Source organism: Micromys minutus (assembly GCF_963924665.1).
Source record: "Micromys minutus genome assembly, chromosome: 5".
Taxonomy (NCBI): domain Eukaryota; kingdom Metazoa; phylum Chordata; class Mammalia; order Rodentia; family Muridae; genus Micromys; species Micromys minutus.
The window spans coordinates 13,380,628-13,386,625 of NC_137974.1; positions in this window are offsets into that span (position 1 = coordinate 13,380,628).

The following is a 5,998-nucleotide window of genomic DNA, read 5'->3' on the forward strand; positions in this document are numbered from 1 at the left end:
GGGGCCTCACCTATGATCCTGAGTGTGTGAAAGCACCTGGGAGTAGAGCTTCCTCTGGATGTTGTGGGAATGGTTATGAAGCCAATGGCCCAGGTTTGCTCTGTCAGGAGAGCAGTTTGTTTATTTATTTATATTCTTTAACCCTTTTTTACAGTCCAGTCTTCCACCCCCATCTGGTCTGCCACTCAACTACTTCCCATCCCACACATACTCTCCTCTGTCTGTCTTCAATATGGTGTTCCTACTCCTTCACACCCATCCCACCAGACCTCCTCATTCCCTGGGGCTTCAAGTGTCATGAGGCTTTTCTTTCTATTCTTGTTGGTACCCAGCTTCTTTTCATGGTGGTGGCCAGATATGATGCATATTATTTCAATTTTCTTGTACCTGCTGTGACTTGTTGTGTGTTTGAATATGTGTGTATGTATATGTATATATTTGGAAACAGGAAAAATGTTCTGTAAATATCTCATAAATCTATTTATTTTATATCATTTAGCTTCAGCATTTTTTTCTATTTAGTTTTGGCTTGATGAACTGTTTATTGAGAATAGGGTATTGAAAGCCTCCTTATCACTGTAAGAGGCCAATGTGTAATTCAAGCTGTAGCAGTGTTGGTTTTTTGTTGTTGTTGTTTGATTGTTTATTTTTTGTCAACTTTTGTATCATTTTTGGTGTGTAGATATTAAGAATTACAATGTCCTCTTGGTGGATTTTTTTCTTTCATGAGAATGTAGTTTTCTTTACTATTTCTTCTGATTAGTTTTGGTCTGAAGATGTCAAAATTGCTACACCAGTTTGTTTTTATGTCTGTTTGCTTGAAATGTCTTTTTAAAAAATATCCTTTAAGTTGAGATATTATCTGTCCTTGCTGTTAAGGTCTATTTCCTAAATGCAACAGGTGGGTAGATCATATCTTCTAACCCATTCTTCTGGTCTGTGTCGTTTTACTGGAGAACTGAGACCACTCACTTATTTTGAGTTACCAATAAGTAGAGTTTGTTGGATCTTATTATTTTATTGTTTTGGTGTGACTATTCTCATCTTTTTCTTTGCTGGTCTGAGATAAATTATTCTTCATGTTTTTCTTTTATAGTTAGCCTTTTTGGGTTAAAGGTTTTGTTTTGTTTTTCTATCACAGTCACCAGGGCTGGATTTGTAGATCAATACTGCTTAAATTTTGTTTTATAATGAAATTTTTATTTATAGGTCCTGTGATTGAAAATGTTGCTGAGTATAGCAGAGTACACTGCCAGCTGTGGTCATTTAAAGTTTATAAAAATTCCGTCCATGTCCTTCTGGATTTTTCATTCTATATTGGAAAGCCAACTGTTATTTTATTAGTACTTTCTCTTTATATGTTATTCAATTTTTTGCAGGTTTTAATATTTGTTCTTTATTCTGTATATTTAATGTTTTTATTATTACTTGCTGTTAGAATTTTTTGGTCTATGTATTTGGTGTTTGTAATCTTGTTTTACTTGGAAAGGCACTGCTTCTTTAGGTTGGAGAAATTGTCTTCTGTGATGTTGAAAAAATTTCTGTGCCTTTGACCTGTTTTCATACTTTTCCTATTCCTATATTCATGGATTTGGTATTTTTATACTGTCCCATATTTCCTGGATGTTTTGAGCCAGAACGGTTCAAAATTAAATTTTTTTTTCCATAAAGGTCTTTATCTTCAATGCCTGAGAAACTTTCATTCACTTACTTTTTTGTTTCCTGCTGAATTTCCTAATTTTTTAATTTCTATAATATACTAAATTTGGGATTTCATTATTGAATACTGGAGAAATGAGCTTTCACAAGATCAAGAGCTTCTCTTCCTATTGATGCCAGACAATGCCATCCTCTGTCAAATATGCAACTGGAGCCATGGGTCCCTCCATGTCTACTCATTCATTGGTGGGTCTAGTTCCTGGGAGTTCTGGTGGGGTCTGATGTGTTGATATTGTTGTTCTTCCTATGGGGTTACAATTCCCTTTGGCACCTTCATTTCTTTTTCTAACTCCTGCAGTGCAGTCATTGTGCTCAGTTTGATGGTTAGCTGCAAGCATCCTCATCTGTATCAGTAAGATTCTGGCAGAGCCTTTTAGGAGAAACCAATATCAGGCTTCTGACAGCAAGCACTTCTTGGCATCAGCAACAATGACTGGTTTTGTGGCTGCATATGGGATGAATCCCTATGTGGGGCAGTCTCTGGATGATCTTTTCTTCAGTCCCATTCTATGTCCCTGTATTTTCCTCTGTGAGTATTTTGCTTTCTATTCTAAGAAGGACTGAAGCATCTTAGTGTTCTTTCTCCTTGAGCTTTATATGGTTTGTAAATTGTTTTTTGAGTATTCTGAGCTTTTGAGCTAATATTCACTTATTAGTGAATGCATAATATATATACATTCTTTTGTGACTGAGTTACCTCACTTAGGGTGATATTTTCTAGTTACATTCATTTGTATAAGAATTTCATGTAGTCATTGTTTATAACAGCTGAGTAGTACTTCATTGTGTAACTGTACCTCATTTTCTGTATCCATTCCTCTGTTGAAAAACTTCTGGGTTCTTTCCAACTTCTGGCTATTATAAATAAGGTTTCTATGAACATAGTGAAGCATGTGTCCTTGTTATATGTTGGAGTATCTTTTGGGTGTATGCCCAGGAATGGTATAGCTGGGTCCCCAGTTATGTCCAGTTTACTGAGGAAACCCCAGACTGATTTTTATTGCTGTGAAGACATACTATAACCACAGAAACTCTTATAAATGAGACACTTAATTGGAGCTGGCCTTGAGTTTCAGAGATTTAGTCCATTAGTATCATGAAAGGAAGCATGGTGCCACATAGGCAAATGTGGTGCAGATAATGTAACTCAGAGTTCTACATGAGCATTCAAAGGCAGCAAGTTTTTACTAATAGTTCTGAAACCTCAAAGACATTCCCGAGTGACCTCTTCTTCCAACAAGACCACACTTACTAGAATATGGCCATATTACCTACTAGTGCCATTTTCTGTAGGCCTATGGACTTTTTTTAGAGTACCATATTTAGTACTGTTGCTCTCTCTCAAGAGTGTGGTGTCTATGGGTTAGTTGGTAAAATATTCTAGGATCTTTCAATTTGTAGCTTCTGAGATTCTGGATAACATGTTGTTCTGGGTATGGGTAGAAGACATTTAAGGATGATGATGGGCTAGAATAGGTTGAGGTGGCTGAGACGGTCTACATAAGGGAGAAAAGCATACTTGTACCACCAAGATCTACTTACTTCCATGGGAACTGAGGGCATAGAAGAAGGAATGGCCACATCAGGTAGTCTGGTGCAAAGCTAGAGATAACACTTGGGTTTTAGGTTTGGAGAAAAGGAGGAGAGTGAAGATATGAAGACAACTTGCCTGCTTCCCCATTTACCTGTTTCCATCTGCTTTACTGACCTATGTAGCAGGTGGGTTTACAGAATATCCCTATTGGCAGGGGAGACTAAGATCAAGCGATAGGACAGAGAATGAGGCTGAGGGAGGAGATCTTTGTGATCCTGGATACAGGAAAGAGAGGAAGCAGGGCCTGTAGCAGGTGGTTCCTTAAGTGTTTCGAGTGAGGTTGGATGATTAGAATTGGAAAGGAGAAAAAATAGTTGGACATTTTTATTTTTAATTAGAAAATCAGCTGACGCAGCCAACAGAGTGAGGAAAGATATTTACCAACCCCACATCAGATAGAGGCCTAATATCCAAGGTATACAAAGCTAGACACTAGAGAATCAAACAACCCTATAAAAATGGGGTACAGAGATAAACAAAACGTTCTCAATTGAGGAATATTGAATGGCTGAGAAACATCTTAGGAAGTGCTTGACATCCTTAGCCATCAGGGAAATGTACATCAAAACAACCCTGAGATTCCACCTCACACCAGTCAGATTGGCCAAGATCCAAAACTCAAATGACAGCAGATGCTGGTGAGGTTGTGGAGAAAGAGGAACACTTCTCAACTGTTGGTGCGGTTGTAAACTGATACAACCACTCTGAAAATCAGTCTGGCAATTTCTCAGAAAATAGAAGCTGGAAAGAACCCAGATGTCCTTCAGTAGATGAATGGATAGAAAAATTGTGGTACATTTAAACAATGGAGTACTACTCAGCCATCAGAAACAATGACTTAACCAGATTCTTTTTTTTTTTTTTTTTTTTTTTTTTGTCACTTGATCTTTTTTTTTTTTTTAAAAACGACTTTATTTTGCAAAACAAAGATACATGTAAAGATTTTAAACATTTTTTGCTTAAAATTATACATTTTTGTCAGTACTGCTTTTTCAGACATTAAAATAAATTTTACATAAAACCATGTGAATATGTTTTTTAGTCAGTACTTGATTTTTTTCAAGGGCTTGACAGTATGCATTGAAAACGTACTAGTTGAAATAAGCGTAAAGTACATGCAAAACAAAACGCAACATGGAAATAGTCAAAGTCTTCTTGTTTTGTGAATATATGTATATTTTTTTGTTTTCTTTATTTCTTGGACTTCATACAGTCTGTGAGTTGTTTCTGGGGGAGTGCAAGCCTCTGGGGTTAGCATCCCACTATCAGTGACTGCATATTATGTCTGTTCTTTTGTGACTGGGTTATCTCACTCAGGATGATCTTCTCTAGATGCAGCCATTTTCTTAAGAATTTGGTTAAGTCATTGTTTCTGGTGGCTGAGTAGTATTGCATTGTGTATATGTACCACAATTTTTGTATCCATTCGTCTTCTGAAGGACATCTGGGTTCCTTCCAGCTTCTGGCTATTATAAATAGAGCCGCTATGAACATTGTGGTGCATATATCTTTGTTGTGTATTAAAGTGTCTCTGGGGTATATGCCCAGAAGTGGAATAGCTGGGTCTTCAGGTAGTACTATATCCAATTTTCTGAGGTATCGCCACACAGATTTCCAGAGTGGTTGTATTAGCTTGCAACCCCACCAACAGTGGAGAAGTGTTCCTATTTCTCCGCAGCCTCGCCAGCATCTGCTGTCATCTGAGTTTTGGATCTTGGCCAATCTGACTGGTGTGAGGTGGAATCTTAGGGTTGTTTTGATTTGCATTTCCCTGATGGCTAAGGATGTCGAGCACTTCCTGAGAGGTTTTTCGGCCATTCGGTGTTCCTCAACTGAAAATGATTTGTTTAGCTCTGTACCCCATTTTTTAATAGGGTTATTTGATTCTCTGGTGTCTAGCTTTTTGAGTTCTTTGTACACCTTTGATATTAGGCCTCTATCTGATGTGGTGTTGGTAAAGGTCTTTTCCCATTCTGTTGGTTGCCGTTTTGTTTTCTTGATGATGTCCTTAGCCTTACAGAAACTTTGCAATCTCATTAAGTCCCATTTGTTAATCTTTGACCTTAGAGCTTGAGCCATTGGTGTTTTGTTCAGGAAATTTTCTCCTGTGCCTATGTGTTCTAAGGTTTTCCCTACTTTCTCATCTAATAGTTCCAGTGTATCTGGTTTAATGTGAAGATCTTTAATCCACTTACATTTGAGCTTTGTACAAGGAGATAAGAACGGGTCTATTTTCATTCTTTTGCATGTTGAGTGCCAGTTGGACCAGCACCATTTGTTGAATAGGCTGTCCTTTTTCCATTGAATGTTTACTGCTCCTTTGTCAAAAATCAGGTGACCATATACATGAGGGCTCATTTCTGGATCTTCTATTCTATTCCATTGATCCACTTGCCTATTTCTGTACCAGTACCATGCAGTTTTTAGCACAATTGCCTTGTAATATAGCTTGAGGTCAGGGATAGTGATTCCCGCAGATGTTTTTTTGTTGTTGAAGATGGATTTCGCTATTCTAGGTCTTTTGTTATTCCATATGAAATTGCACATTGATCTTTCCAATTCCATGAAAAACTGGGTTGGAATTTTGATGGGGATTGCATTGAATCTGTAGATTGCTTTTGGTAATATGGCCATTTTTAAGATGTTGATCTTTCCAATTCATGAGCATGGGAGATCTTTCCATTT